Source organism: Dipodomys spectabilis, unplaced genomic scaffold, assembly GCF_019054845.1.
Source record: "Dipodomys spectabilis isolate Male_0828 unplaced genomic scaffold, ASM1905484v1 ptg000163l, whole genome shotgun sequence".
NCBI classification, from domain to species: domain Eukaryota; kingdom Metazoa; phylum Chordata; class Mammalia; order Rodentia; family Heteromyidae; genus Dipodomys; species Dipodomys spectabilis.
In genome coordinates this window covers 4,040,953-4,057,518 of record NW_024870840.1, presented here as the reverse complement: position 1 = coordinate 4,057,518, position 16,566 = coordinate 4,040,953, and the positions used below count along the sequence as shown (strand labels likewise).

Below are 16,566 nucleotides of genomic sequence, written 5' to 3'. Positions count from 1 at the left end.
TGTGAGACTGGATCCTTGATGTCCATATTTATTGGCTGAATCAACCATACCAGCACCACTTTGAACTTCTGACATGAGAATTACCCATTACTGTTTGTATAGCAAATGTTCCCAAAGGTTCCTGTGTTGAAGGCTGGATCCCACCACAGTGTTCCAAGGTTATTAGATCATAAGGGCTCTAATTTCATTAATTAATCCACAGATAAATTCCTAGTTAAATGGACTATTAGGAAGTAGGGCCTCGTTGGAAAAAATAGGAGGGGGAGGAGATTCTTTGAAAGCTATATTTTATCCTTAGCACTCTCTCCCCACAAACCTTTCTCCTACACAGGGCAGCTTTGTTCCATCACGTGTTCTCCAACATTTTTTTTTTTTTTTTTGCCAGTGCCAGGGCTTGAACTCAAGGCCTGGGCATGGTCCCTGAGTTTCTTTTTGCTCAAGGCTAGCACTCTACTACTTGAGCCACAGCACCACTTCAGGCTTTTTCTGTTTATGTGGGACTGAGGAATGAAACCCGGGGCTTCATGCAAGCAAGGAAAGTCACATTCCCAGCCACTCCAACGGGATACTCTTTTACAATGGCCTTTAAGCAATGGATTCAGTGTATAATGAATTGAAACATTTAAACCGAGAGATAAGAAATGTACTCATTACCTTGCGTATGTAACTGTCACCCCTTTGTACATCACTTTGACAATAAAATTAAATTATAAAAAATTTAGAAAATAAATCTTTTTGTCAGTTGTGGGGCTTGAACTCAGGGCCTAGACACTGTCCCTTGAGCCTATTTGTGCTCAAGGCTAGCACTTTACCACTTTAAGTCACAGCACCACTTTGTTTTTGAGTGGTTAATTGGAGATAAGAATCTCAGGGACTTTTCTGCCTGGCTTGCTTTGAACTGAGATCCTCAGATCTCGGCTACTTGAGTAGCTAGGATTACAGGTGTGAGCCACTGGCATCCCGCTAAATCTTTCTTTCAAATAGTTTTTCTAATGTATCTTATCACAAGAACAGAAAGTTAACACAAGGTATGGGGCATGCTGATACAAGGCTACATCTCAGATGTAGAGATCAGGAGAATAAAAGTTCAAAGCTAGCTCAGGCACAAAACCTTGCAAGACTCTATTTCAACCAATAACTCAGGTGCAGTGCTTCATATCTGTAATCCCAGCTACAAAGGACACATACACATGTGGACTGCTGTCTGAAACCAGTGTCATGTTTACCTGAAAAACAACTAAAGTAAGAGTCTATTGGAAAACTAACTAAAGCAAAAAAGGGCTGGGGTGCAGCATAAGTGATAGAGCATCTTCCTAAGCAGGCATGATGAGGCTGAACTCAAATTCTAATACCACTGGGAAAAGAAAAATGAAAACAAAACAAAACAAAAAACCCAAAAAACCCCCAACAACCAAGCACAAGCTCTATCCATTAAAGCAACTATTTACTTCTAGTCAACAGCATATCTAACTGATTTAATACATTTATGATGTTATTTGCTGGGAGGAGGCTTAATGTTCATCATCCAAATTAAATGATTGATGATGAACTTGACATGCTTTTTGGTGGTACTGGAGATTGAACCTGGAATCTCTTACATGTTCTACCACTTGAGAGTCATGGCTCTAGCCATTTGGTATGCTTTAAAATAGTCTCAAATAAACAAACAATTCTATCCCAAACTTGTTTGACAAAACAAGTAAAATATATATGTATTTTTCTTTGCAATATATTTACTTAGTAATCAATTTTAAAAACTAACATGTCTAATAATGAGTATATATTCAAAAATCATACCACACCAAACACTATATTAAGCTGGGTATGGTAGTGTATACCTATACTATCAGCACTGGGAAGAAGGGACAAGGAGAGTTCCAGGACAAGCTAGTCTGGATACATAGCAATATACTGTCTCAAAAAAAACAAAAAACAAGATCTTTATTAAGACTTTATATAAATATTTCACCCAAGCCTCATTATAATTCATTATTATTGATGGGAAAATGAATGGATTCTACTTGAGAGGACTACTAAGAAACATAAAGTATATGTTTTAAGATAATAAAAGAACATAAAGCTGGGAGTTGGTGGCTTATGCCTGTAATCCTGGCTACTTAGGAGGCTGATGAGATCTGAGGATTGTGGTTGGAAGCAAACCCTGGCAGGAAAGTCCCTGAGACTTACTTTCCAAATCAATCACAGAAAAAGTGGGAACTGGAGCTGTGGATCAAGTGGTAGAATACTAGCCTTGAGCAAAAGGAGCTCAGAGACAATGCCCATGCCTGGATTTCAAGCCCTAGACTGGCAAAAAAAAAAAAGTGAAATAAATGTAAATATGTTAACTTTAAGATACCTTCTTTGACATTTATTTTATAGCCTATCTTCTTTTGCATTAATTTAAATTCTGATTATCTTTTGTGGCACAAGTCAGATACTTATATTCAATATACATTATGTAAATTGAACTACGTAGCTTGAGGGTAGAAATAAAGGAAAAATGAGTAAGAATGACGAAAAGGGTGACATTTGATCAACATGTATTGTATTCATAGTCGAACTTATGGAAGTGAAACCTCTTTATACAACTACTTAATAATAAAAGAAAGAGAAAGCAACTTTTCTTAAAAATACTTGGAGATGATCTTTCTCTTTTTCTACTTTCTGGAATTTAAATGCACAAGTATATGTCTATATATCCTACATTTCACAACCTTTGGAGTAGAAAAACTGCCGTATACCTAAAAGGGCAAAAAGTAGGAACTAAAAAATTCTCACCAAATGGTGATATTTGGTCATTTTATGCTTTTCACATATAAAAATTTCCTATTATGTGATTTAAAAATTGTTCTTTTAGGCATACTCGTAATTAATTTAGCAAATGTCATTAACTTGTAGCTAATAACAGTTCTCAACTAAATAATATTTCTCTTGACAGGAGAGAAATGGAAACATTTCATATAGCTATTTAATAAAACATTTAGTATCTCTCCTCCCTTCTGTACAGCCATCAATCCTTTAGTATTCCACAATGGCCTGGCACTTTGTGTGTGTGTGTGTGTGTGTGTGTGTGTGTGTGTGTGTGTGTGTGTGTATGTGTGTGTGTGTACATTTGGGAACATGTGGTTTTAAAAATATGCTATTATAGGTATGTCTTTATTTCATTCCATTTAAGATGCATATAATAGTGTTATTGAAGGAACAAAGATCCTAGTATTTCCTTTTAATTACATTGAGGATTTTAGAAAACTCTTTCCATGAGTTACACATATTGAATTGATCAATTAACCACCAAATATGTCAATAGTCCAGATTTCCTCCATTAAAAGGAATATACTGATTAATATTGTGTAATATTTTCAATATGCAACCTTGACTCAGTGTGGCCATCCCAAATAATAACATATGTAGGGCTTAAGTGTCTTCATGGTTTTTATATTGAAGCTAAAAAGTTTATTTGTAAATACTTTGTAACCTTAAGAATCTCAACAGTAATTTGCTTTATTGTGTTGCTACTCTCTACACACTAATAAATCTCCAAGCCTATTAAATCTATGAGATAAATTAAGTCTAAGATTAAGATGATATGGTTAATGTAATATACAATGGCATCACTGTTTGCACAAAGTTAATTTTCTTTTTCAGCAATAGTGCTCAACAGCTGAGGGTCTACTCACTTGTAAAGTGCTTAAGGCCCTGGGTTCCCCAGCACTGGAAAAAAGAGAAACAAAAGTACTAATTAAGAATCCGATACTTTCAGGACTTTCATGTTAATAAATATGCCATTAAGAAGATTTGAATGCCAAACTTTTGGGAGGAAAACACTGAATTTCTTATGCAATGTGCAACTATTTCTATATTGCTTCCAACTTTTATTTTGTATTCAAAGAATGAAAATATACAAACCACTAAGTATCTTGACAGTCAGAGTACAGGTTTATCATGTATGTGATACATGACTTACATTTCATTTAAATGCATACAACTATGTTCTAGGGTACATAGGCTTTCATTTATGGATACATCTACATACCTAGAAATAGCAACTTGATTGAAATAATGTTCTATAATGAAGATGCTCAGCAATTTTCATAATCACAATACTTTAAAAGCATGCATTTTATAATTTAAAATTGCAACGAAGTCACAAAATGAACAGATTCTAGTTTAATCTATTACCCATTTTGCTAGTGTACTAAAGCAATGATTCATATATTACTTTAATGTCAAATTCTTGACTAAAGTACAATACAAAACTCAATTTTCTACTGTGACTTCCTTGGAGGAAAAGTTGGAAAAAAGCCAACGAATCTTACATGAGTCTAAGCCATTCTGAAAGATATTTCAGGGAGAAAGAATAGTTCAAATTACCTAAGTGAAATTTAGTTAATTTGTTCTATTAAGATTTAAAACAGTGTAGAAAATATTTATTGTACTACACTAGCCAATTCTCTAACAGTAATTAAAGAGAAAAAAATGCTATCATTATGTCCAGGGCTAATTTTGAACATCAAGGACACAGCTCAGAAGGTTGGAATGTGAACCTACTACACTATAGAAACTGAAAAATAATATTCTCAACGAATAATAATTTCAAAATATTTCCTTTTAGTCATCAAGTATTTTGTCTCTAAGCCCTTATAATATTTTTCAACAAACACTATCAGATAGTGACTATACATTTCTTATTGCCTTGGTGCTTTTGAGAAGAGTGAAAAGCAATTCATTCTTCCACTCAAGAGAGTTAGGTGAAAGAAGACTGCAAAACTTATCTTTTTGTTGTTGTTGTTCTGGTTAAGCGATACTGAGAATAACACTGATAAGGTTTGAGTGAGCAGAGATGGTAAGTTCAAATAGAGGCGATTAGACAAAGATGGAATATGATACTCGTTTAAATGTGTGCGTGTGTGTACAGGAAGGAAAAACATTTTATTTTTAAAGTAGATGACAAGACGGATGATTTTTTTTAAACTTGGGTGAAGCAAGGAGGATTACCTTTAAACACTGCACATTACTCTGTGTTTTCCTTTTCTCTCTCTGTCTCTCTGTCTGAGTCTCTATCTCTCTGTTTCTCTGTCTGTGTGTCTGTCTCTCTCTGTGTGTGTTGGGAGGGGGGCATGTCCTTCCCCCACCCCCACAACCCGTTTTCCCCTCTGGAAAAGAAGGGCTGCCGGGTTAAAATACTACAAAGTGAATGTAAGTGCTACCGGCTTAGCATAGGTAGAGAGCGCAAACCTAAACCAGAAACACAGGTCTACTGAGCAAGAACCCCGCAAGGCCCGTGTGCACTGGCCGCACACCTGAGTCAAGCCCTTTGGGTGCAGCAGTGGGGATCCCCGGTATCTGAGACGGGGCGCACCGCAGGCACCCGGCTTCGTTCCCAAGCAGGGGACCCGCTGGGAGCCACTTTGGTCTTCCAGCGCGTGTGTCACTGCCCCGGGACCGGCACCGAGTCTGGTATGCAGTGGGCGCGGACACGAGCCGCTCAAATGTCCGCGGACTGGGGCGGGGGGGGGGGGTAGTTCGCCCCAACCTGTCCTCGCCGGGAGTGCTCACCCTCGCCCGCCCGCCCGCCCGGCCAGCCCGTTCCGGGGCCCTAGAGGGCCGCGGGACCCGGGATGGCTCGGTCGGGGCCTCAGGTGTAAGGGTGTCCTCACTTCTGCGGCAGTCATCGCTCTCCTGCCTCCACACGTCGCGGGAGCCGCCCGGCCCCACGCTGAAACAGCCGCGGTGACTGACGGCGTCACCGCCCCGTGCGCCCCAGTCGCCCCTACCTCCTCCTCCTCCTCCTCCTCCTCCACTCCCCTCCTCGCATCGATACGTCATGGAAACACGGACGTCAGAGGCCGGCCAGCCAATCACAGGCCGCGGCAAGAAGGAAAGGGCGAACTGGAGGGGGCGGGAGCAGGAGCGAGCCGAGGCGCTCCGGGAAGGAAGAGAGGGAGGGGCGCGAGTCCCCCCTCCACCCTCCTCCCGCCCCTCACACTGGCCACCCTTTCCCCTCCGCGCGGCTGCTTTTAATCGTCGGACACGCGCTCGCCAGACGGGAGCGCACTCGCTGGGTCCTCCCCTTAAACGCCCTCTGGGTGCAGCTCTGTTCTCAGTCACGGTCCAAGCTGCGCTGCCTTCGTGCCCGCGCGCGCGCGCTCTCGCCCGCCCTCAGGCTCCCCGCGGGCCGCGTCACGTGACCGCGCCCAGCCAAGGCGGCAGCGGCGGCCGCGCGAGCTTCGGCGGCGGCGGCGGCAGTGGCAGCGGCAGCGGCGGCGGGAGGCAGCTGCGCCGCCAGCGTGGAGCGGGAGGCGTGTGGGTGTGGAGAGACTGGAGCGCCAGACCGGAACGGGTGAGCGTCCTCCTCCTCCTCTCTGCCTAACCCGGGCAATCCCGAGGGCCACCCGGTGCAAGCGAGCTCCTCCCCGGAGCTTGCACGCAACCCCTCGTGCTCGGCCGTCTATTCCCGGGTCTCCTTCCCGAGTGGGCCGAGCTGGGGTGCACACGGACGCTGCGGTTGGGGTCGGAGTGGGGGAACGCGGAGCGGGCTGCACCCTCCAGCCCCCTGCCGCTGTGTACGGCGGCGTGAGGCCGGCGGAGCTGCCCGGACCGAGCGCGGCGCGCCCTGTGCGCGGCTCTGCGGGGCCGAGGAGGCGGGTCCTGCGGGGACGCGGGCGGCCACTCGGCGGCTGCCGGGCTCTGGGCGGGGGCCGGTTTGGGCGCCGCCTCCTCCTCCTTCCCCGCCGCCGCTGCCGCCGCCTCCTCGCGGTGCAGCGTGAGTAGGGAGCCTCGGCTGGTGGAAGCCGAGCCTCTGGGCTCTGCGGCCGCCTCATCCCCGAGGTGCATTCGCAGCTCCGCCGTGCGTCCCGAACCCTGCGAGCCGGCTGCAGACGCGCGGAGGACCGAGCCTGGTTCTTCCCGTTTCCTTCTGTCCCTCGCCGCCTCCCCACCCCGACCCTCTCGCTGCCTCCCTTTCCTCTCCCCCCCCCCTCGGAAAATGGTTCCCGCAGCTGGGCGAGGTGAGTGGTGGCCGCCGCCCGCCCTCCTGCCCGCCCGCAGCGGGGGCGGTCACCTGCGGGGAGGGAGGGGGGCGGGCGGATCGCCGGGTCCGGCCGCTGCGGCCAGGGTCCTGACAGGTGGGCGCTGGGCGGTTTGCGGTAGATCCGGGAGAAGTTGGCCGGGCGGGCACTGCGGGGGGCGGGGGGGGCGCACAGGTTGTCTCCTGGACCCCCGAGAGACTAAAGGTGAAGGAAGAGTCTTTGCCGTGCGCCTCAGCGCCAGGCCCTGGGCCGGGAGGGACGGGACTCAGTGGAGCTGAGTTGTCTACACCCGGGGCTCCTGTGACTTGGGAACCGCCTTGGCGGAGCCACAGCCCATCCTGCCACCAGTCGCCCCCACCCCGGCGCGTGGTGACCTTGAGGGCAGCAGTGCCCGATTCTCCCTCTCCCCGAGCCCCGGGAGGGTCACCCCTTTAATCCTCGGCTTTGGGCCCCCAAGACGCGCTGCGGGCGGGGGAGTGGGGGCCCCTTATCGGCCCCGGCCGGAGTGGTTTGATGGATGCGTGTCAGACCGGACGGTGACTCCCTGGGAGTTGCAAAGACGCCTCGCCTTTCTCCCCAGGTTTTCTCTCGGGGAGCCCCCCCAGGATGTTCGCGGGTTGTTTCCGATTCTTGTTTATGGACTTACTTGGACAGCAGAAAGATAAAATTTAAAAAAGCACGGGCGTCCCCACCTCCCGGAAAGGGTCAGCGGAGGAGGACGACATTCTAGTTCTGGGTGTGTGTGTGTGTGTTCGTGTTCCCTTTATTCCATCCTGCGGGAGAATCCTGTACAAAGCTAGTTAGCGACCCCTGGGTCTGCGCCTCAGTCACTCTCGAGATTCGTGTCTGTGCACATTTCATTCACCAGTTTTCTGCGGGACACGAAGCATTGGGAGTGCTCTTGCTGCTGCGGTGTTTGACGCCGCGTGGGAGGGCCGTGGGGTCCTCGGGATGCGCCAAGGAGAGTCTGCAAAGCTGCCCAGGGCTTGACCCTCCGTACTACGCTGATTTTTACCTCTCCCCTAGGTTCTAGCGCTGCTGACACCACCTTTGGCTGCTATGCACACCACTTGTCTCTTTTTCCCCCTCTGCCTTTATTAATAATCTAATGGCTCCTGTTGGTATCGATTGCTGTTCCTGATCAATTAGCCATATGGATTTTTTTTTCATACGTGTGTAGGTATATGCACTTGCCTGGACTGTCTGCCTTTCAACATGGAAGCCTTTGTTGTGTTTAACCTCCCCCACCTGAGGACAGTCTTATTTTAAAATAAGGCTCTTGCTCTGCGTGGGTGTATTTTATAATAAGAAGTACTTGTAAGGGCCTGGTTTGTATGAAGCTCTCATCAGACATCCCTTTTGGATGGTGGCCCATGTGAGTGAATGAAGGGCCTTCACTTGCTCTGCCACCCGTCTCCCCAAGGGATACTCCCTGCCCTTGTTTGTGGCAGGGGCGGATTGGGGGAATTAAGAGGGATTGGAGAAGAATCTGCTTTTTGTACTTGTGCACTTCATTTGATTTGGACCCCCTCCCCCCCTCTCCTTTTCTTTTTCCTCCTGATGAGTTCAAATTTGAAGATAATAAAAATATTTTTCTTATCGGGAGCCTTTGAAGGCAACTATATGAAATAGGGTGTTTTTTTTAGCTATAATTTCAGGGAGACGTTTTACTTTCTACCTTGCTTTGGATAAGACAGTTAAATTGCTGTAATTAAGTGTGGATCTCTGTCCTGATTTTGGCTTGGGTGTAACTGCAAAGATCTTTGAAAAGTAACTGTTATTTCCTACCATATAGTCTGCAAAAGTGAGTCACAGTCGGGTGAGTTAAGGACAGAGCGCCACCTTTAATTTAAAATTTTGTGATTTTTTTTTTCTTCTATTCAAATGGTGAAAATTTAGAATAAGCCTGCTTTATCACAGTTGTCATTACTGGCCTGCCCATTTAGAAGTATATGTGGAAGGATTGTCTTCATTTTTCTGTATTAATTTCTATTTGGAGAGGCATTTTTTGCATTTGCAGACGGAAGCGATGTTTTTAATATTGAAGCTTGGGAATTTATGTAGTATTCTGATATAATATGAGAAACTAGTTTTGATTGAGATTTGTACTAAATAGTAAGGATACTGGTAGCCTGGAATCTACTTAGAAAAGGAAGTAAGGAGAGTAATTGCTTCATTATAAAAGATGTTTAACATAGATGTTTAAAAGCCATTCTACATAATAGGGATATATTACCAGCATGGTAATGGCTTACAATTTTTTTTTAACCTACTGAACTATTAACAGATTCTAAAACAGTCAAAATTAGTAGAATTGTTAACCTTGCTTGGATAGATATAATAATTATTTTTTGTTACCCATCTTCCATCTCTTTGCCTTTTATGGTTTTATTAAGGGCTTACAATAGCTTTTTAAAAAATAACACAAATGAGCACTTTCGGCAAGAGTACTTATATTCAATGTTTAATGAAGACCATGTTGGGAAAAGTGGTTTCTGTGTTTGGCTCCTCTCAGATACATCTCTTAAAAATAATGGAGTTTTTCATGCTTCGAAAATAAATGATGCAATGACAGCTGAACTGGCAAGATTTCCCTCCTTTCTTCTTCCCCTCTCCTTCCTCCAAATTTAAGGTACACCATCTCTGGGCACAAGGTACTTCTTGACAACTGTACATAGAGCATGAGACTAAAAGAGTGAAGCTTACAAGTGATGAATAAATTAACATGTGGGTTTTCCTAAATACAGTTTTACTTACAAACTACAATATATTACTGTATTTTTATCTTATCTGCATTTGTTTTAATTCAACATTTGTGATTTCTTCAAACCACTGCAAAGCATTAGCTGTCATGTCTAGTAATTAACTTTTTATTAAACTAAGATTAAGCAAAAAAAAAATCTGTTTAAGATGGAAAATGGTTTATGCTTTTAGTGCTTCATGGCCTCTTTCAAGTTGTGGAATATGACCCTAGGTTAAAGGACGTTAGCTATCTAAGCTATTACGTTGACTCATGCAGAGTAATTATATATTATTCTATATACTTTGAGTAGAATCCTTTATTTGAGAGCTAAGTTTCCTGCCTTTTATTGACAAACATGTTAACCTCATTTTCGATGAGATTTCTTATCCTAGGAATTAAGTTTTAAAAGGAATTGTCACTTAAAACTTTTGTAATATTAAGCTAAAAAAGAGTGTCATTTTCCCCTTACATCTCAAACATACACAATAAACTGATTTTCCCATTTATTAATTCTGAAATTTTGTAATGGATGAGAAACAACAATTTAGAAACTATATATCAGGAAACAGAAACCTAAGACTTAAAATATTGTGTTTTTATAAAGTACTTGATCGGTTGGAAGAAATCTAGCAGGTATCTTAGAAAAAGTACTAGTAGCTTATTTGGGAATTCACAGATTCTGAGGTAACATTACAAAGAAAATGATCCATAATAGTTATGGGCATAACTTTCAAACAAAGTTTCTTTAGATTTTAGAAATATTATCTAAACACATCACATATGCTTGTCTTATTAAAAATTTTTCATAGCAGTTTTCAAACATGTAAGAGAATGACAACCTTAGTGACCAATTTTCTCAATGTAATTTCTTTAAATCAAGGCCAATGTAATTTCCTTAGATTTTCATTCTGGAAATAGATCTGTTATAAATGGGCAGATGGGACAAGTAACTGACTTGAATCCTTACATTTTTATGTTTGTAATTTAGAGAATATACCCAGTAGTATACAGTGTTTAACTGAATTTGAAATACAAGTTTTTTACATTCGTCATTGTTTATGCAACATATATTTTAACTTTTCTTCTGAGTGTGTTTTAAAGCAGGTACCTAAAGGTAGTGTCTTCCAAATTTTGCTATGTTAATAGTAATGCTTTATAATAGTGATATATACAGATTTTTTTTAAAAATTAAACTTACTATCTCTTGATTATCACAATAAATCACAGGAGAGGAATAACAAGACAGTTTATTGGTTATTTGTTTTTGTCTTTTTTCTCTTCCTATTATATATGTTTATGCAAATTTGTGACAGTTGTATAAGTTTATGAAAGATAAGCTTCTGATCAGAGTAAATTTAATAGTAAAATATAAACAGATTTGTCTAGCTTTAGCTCTTTCACTTATTCATTGCTTACGTTTGCTGTAATGTAAACAGTTTATCTTACTGAACAACTGAGTAAATGAACTTGAGCAAATTTAAAAACTGTATTCTTAATAATATGGAGTTTTTAAAGATCTATTGGACATTGAAATTACTAAGTTAAAAATACATGTGCTGGAAGTTTTTTCTTTTAATTTCTGTTTAATGTTTCAGTGTACTTGTTTTTCTGCCCTGTTTATTACTTTAAATCTCTTTGATATTAATCTGTTAGAGAATTAAATTTAACAGTTTAAATGGTCCCAAATGTGGGCATTTTGATTGCTGAAATCGAAAACTTTGTTACTAATTTCACAAGAAAGATTTTCCAGCACCAGTGCACATAAGAATACCTGAAGGTGGGCGTGGAATTGAACAAGCACATTCCTTGGTTTTGTCCCTGCAATTCTGATTCAGCAGATTTGGGGTGGGACTCAGTAGGCTGCATTTTGAAAAAGACCAATGTTGAATTTGTAAGTAAGTTAAAATTAATGTAGTAGAGATGCCTTTACAAATCAAGAAGACATAATTGCTTTATTTTGAATATAGTTCAAAGTTTATGCTTTTAAGTAGCTTTGACAGTTGTAGCAGATTTGGAGGGTGGATTAGGGACAATTAAAAAACAGATAAAAATAATTTTGTTACATATTCTTATTTCAGGAGTTCTATTTGTTACTAAAAAGTACTATAAACTTACAGAATATTCTTTTTATTTCCATCTCCTAATGTCTCCAGCCTCCACAGCATGTACACTTGTTTTCATAAAAATAATGCACGTGTGTCATAACTACTATGTATTTAGGCTTTAGGCTAGTTTTTATTTTTGGAAGAAAAGTCCTTCTAACTGAATAAATTGCAGCATATATAATTACCCTTTTTCATTTCATTTAGGAAGCAGCTGCTTCAAAAATGGCAGGTTAATGCTGAATGAGCTTAAAAAAGTATTAATGATAACATACTAGTTGAAAATTTACCATTCTGTGCATTGAAAGCAAAGTTACTTCTGTGTTAAGTAAGTTTGTATAGTTCAGTAATCCACTGTAAGGTCCACTTGATCTGACTTTTGGAACTATCTTAATAATAATATATACTACATATGGATTACTTTTAATAATTTTCCTGTTTAAAACCAGTCTTCAATTGCTGTTATGTTTCATGTATAGCAATATATTCATCTATATATATATATATCCACTTAAAATATATTTCAAAATGAAGTTAGGTTCAACTCATATCCATCTCAAGCCTGCACTGAACCTGTTTTCGTTTAAAAACCTAGGCTTCTTGCTTACATCTTAAGGAATCCTGGTTTATAATACATGAGTGATTGTGGAAATCTAAATTAGTATGTTTGGCAGAGAGATTTAGATACTATGGACAAGCTTTTCCCTATATCCTTATAGGGATATTTTTATAGAAGTTATTTTCTATTAAAATTTCCTTAGGAGGGGCTGGAAAGGTGGCTCAGTGGTAGAGTGCTTGCTTTGCATGCATGAGGCCCTGGGTTCGATTCCTCAGTACCACTTAAGCAAAAAGAAAAAAGCTGGAAGTGGTAGAGCTCTAGCCTTGAGCCGAAGAGCTGAGGGACAGCACCCAGGCCCAGAGTTCAGGCCCCATGACCGGACACCGGACCCCCCCCCCCCCAAAAAAAAATTCCTTATGGTATTGTCAACTATTCTAAATAGTACATAGTGTTTTTAGTTACCTCTCTAGTGAACATTATTTAGTACTCATGTACTGTACTTACTAATAACTTCTGACAAAATGCTTTCCTAAAACCTACGACACCTGCTTGACCCAGGGGGAAAAGTAAGGATAGATTTGAATGGACCAATGCCTGCGTGCTTTGTGAAATCTGAGATTACACTACCTGACTGTAAAACACGGCAGTTCTGTACAAGCCTTGATAAATTGCCTTATACATAAGGTATAAACTTTACATTTTCTGAACAGTAGATCTTAAAAAGGATTAGACTAACTTAAAAAGATGCTTTCCGTATAATTTTATTTGCAGTATGGTTCTATTCATTTTATTTACTCAGGGAGTTCTCCAGGAACAGAACATTTAAAAAAAAAAAAAAAAACCCTGCACTGATGGTTCATGCCTGTAATCCTAGCTAAGAGGCTGAGATCTGAGGATCATGGTTCAAAGCCAGCCTAGGCAAGAAAGCCCATGAGACTCTTATCTCCAATAAACCACCAGGAAACCGGAAGTGACACTGTGGCTCAAGTGATGTAGAGCACTAGCCTTGAACTGAAGAACTCAGGGACAATGCCCAGGCCTAGAGTCCAAGCCCTACAACCGACAAAATAAAAACAAAAAATCAGAAACCTTCTTCTCTTTAAATTCCTAGATCTGCTACTTTAGTCTACTTCCATATTTGTGCCAGAATTTTTATAATGTTTTAAAATAACTTACCTGTTGTAATTTCTTCACTAAAACTTTCAGCCGGTCCTTATTTTTCTCCATCAAGATGCAATTTGACTGTGAAGGCCATAGATAAAAATAGCTCAGTTTTCTGAAGTTTATTTTCACGTATTGTTTTAAAAACTACTAAATATTTCTGGGAGAAACTAGTGAAACTACAATCTAGAATGTGTAGCTTGTGCAGTTTTCCCATTTGGGACTTTGCCAGTGCTTTAATATGAAACTGGATTGAATTTACCCAGATGTGTTTAGTGTTTTGTCTCCCTAGTGCAACAACAATCTTTTACTGGTTTGTCTCCCTAGTGCAACAGCTATCTTTTTACTGGAGCATCTCACCTATCAATTTTAATGAACTGTCTTACCACCTTGGTAAAAGCAGGTTAAGTATGAAAAAAGCATAATAAAGCCCAGTAAAAGCTGTTTAAAAACAGGTAATAGGAGAAGAGCTTAAGAAAGAGTACTATAGCTGGGCATTGATGGCTCATGCCTATAATCCTAATTGCTTGGGAAATGAGGATGGGAGGATGGGGGTTAGAGACTAACAGGGCAGAAAAGTTCTCTAGATTCTATCTCCACCTAAAGGAAGTGTGGTGATAAGAGCCTATGATTCCAGCTACAACAGGAGGCCCAAAGTAGGTGGATCACTATACCTGGGCAGCAAGTAAGAAAGACCCTATCCTATAAAGAACAGCCTGGCGCTGGTGGCTCATGCCTGTAATCCTAGCTACTCTGGAGGCTGAGATCTGAAGATCATGGTTCAAAGCTAGCTGGGACAGAAAAGTCTGTGAGACTCTTATCTCCAATAAATCACTAGAAAACCAGAAGTGGCGCTGTGGCTCAAGCAGTAGAGTGCTCGCCTGAGCTGAAGAGCTGAGGAACAGCCCCCAGGCCCAGAGTTCAAGCCCCACGACTGACAAAAAAAAAAAAAAAGAACCAATGAAAACAGCTGGGGATGTGGTTTAGCTAGCTATGTTGAGCAAGGCTAGCAAGTACAAGGCCTTGAGTTTGAACTCTAGTACACCCCCAAAGTAATATAGATGGAGTGAATTTGGTCAAAGTACATTATGTGCATATGCCTAAATATCACAATGTAACCCCTTTGTAGTATTAACTTACAGTGATTGATACAAAAGTGATCACTGTTTTGCACACTCTCTAGGGGAGTGCTATTCATATAGAACATAAAGGAAATGTTTTCTGGAGTTAATAACTACTGCATACTAAACAATTACTGACTGCACACTGTATGACAGATGTATAATCTATCCCCTTAGTTAAGTGATGCTTCTCTATTGTTTGTTCAGAAAGTAACTCATGACACTCAGGTCCTTTGTATACTCTTACAACTAATACCTGGATGTAAGATGTAAAACTACTGAATTAAAGGGTACCAGTGCACATAAGCCTGAAAACAAGGAAGGCTAGTCAGTGAAATGGGAAAGAGATGATGGCAAAGTGGAGAAACAAGGAACATCAGACTGTGTCAGTTATCTGGAAAGCAGTGATGCATTAGTTCTCCTATGCATACCAACAGTGGATTTAGGGTGAAGTTTAAATTAACCTGCCTTTGTATTTAAACACCATAATTTTTATTTGTTAAATGCAGAAACCTTTCTGATTTCTCTGTCATTTCTAATATTCTAATATTCTCTCAATAAGTGCCTTTTTCTCATCCAGAGTATCTTTGTGATATTCCTTTGTGTGACTTAGACTTAAAACTTTTAGTTTTGGCTTTTCAAAATATTATCTTACTCTCCAGATTTAGATTTGTGTTTTATCTTTGCCAGTGAAAATGCTAGTAAATAAATCATTTGATTTTGTTAGCTTCCCTAAAAAATGTTCCAAGTAAGATATCAGAGGGTTTTTAAATTAATTTTCTTTCAAAAACATCTTTATAGTTTTAGCAGACATTCCTCCTCCAATCTCTTTCAACCTGTCATTTCTCAATTCTGATTTTCCTTTTTCTAACTACCTTATCATTTTGAACTACCTTACCATTTTTTTTCATTTGTGATAAGTTGTTGCCTTCGTGAAGGTAAAAATCTTTATTGAAAAGGTAGATTATTTAAGCTTTCCAGTTGAAAAGTATTGAATGAGAGTAAAGGAATTCTTTGAAAAGAAAACACACAAAAAACAACTAAAACCATGAATCCATAAGGAAAAACAGAAACATCAAATTTCTGGAAGGAACTAGTGCAAAAGGCTCAAAAGGTTGAATTCTAAGGCAGTAATAGAAAAGCCCAGTAGCTGCTCAATTTACATTGCCAAATTCCCCAAGGGCTTTGGGGTTGGTAGTATGGTTTGATGAAGAGGTAGCAGTGGGGCTAAAACTAGGGAACTAACTTTAAAGCTGTGATTCTTATTTTCTATCCTTTCAGAAGGCTAGAATTTGTTTTCTAGAAGAGGATGAGCATACTGGAGAAGGAAAACTAAGGCACCATTCTGAAACCTGAGTGAGCCCTTACAGATTCCAGCCTTCTTTCACTTGGGTGTTAAGTGCTAGCCAAAATAGAAATGTCTTTTCAGTGCTCTGATCAACTCAGAGGAAAAGACCCATAGATTGACACATTTATGTGTATGAATATGAACAAAGAAAATGTTCTCCTTAGATCCCCCTACAGTAAAATTTATAGAAAGCTACATTTTGGATCCAGAATTTCTATTCATCTTATTGGTGTCCTGTTCTTTTGTCTTGTGACTTAACTGTTGGTTTTTTTGTTGGTTGTTGTTGTTGTTGTTTGATTAGGGCGTTATTGTGTGATTAATAGCAGTAAATATCATGTATTTAAAGTGAAAATCTTGAGTTTTGATGTGTGAGTATTCCAGAGAAATCACTGCCCACAGCCAAGTTAATGAGCATAGTTATCTCCTATAAATTTTTCCTTGGGACTCTCATAACCCTTTTCCTACCTCCTCTTTTCCTCAACCATTCATCTGCTCTCTGTCACT

General features: G+C 40.8%; 1 protein-coding gene across 2 annotated transcripts in view; it reads left to right on the top strand.

Annotated features, from left to right (window-relative positions):
- Positions 1-6,173: 6,173 nt before the first annotated feature.
- Positions 6,174-16,566, top strand: part of Atp2b1 (ATPase plasma membrane Ca2+ transporting 1) — a 101,860-nt gene continuing 91,467 nt past the window's right edge. Inside the window, exon 1 of one of the 2 annotated variants that reach the window (XM_042693293.1) lies at positions 6,174-6,340. The gene's annotated coding sequence lies outside the window, so the exon portion shown is untranslated. Of the gene's footprint in view, positions 6,341-6,761; positions 7,008-16,566 lie in introns of those variants that run through there. The other variant, XM_042693292.1, reaches the window with a different exon arrangement.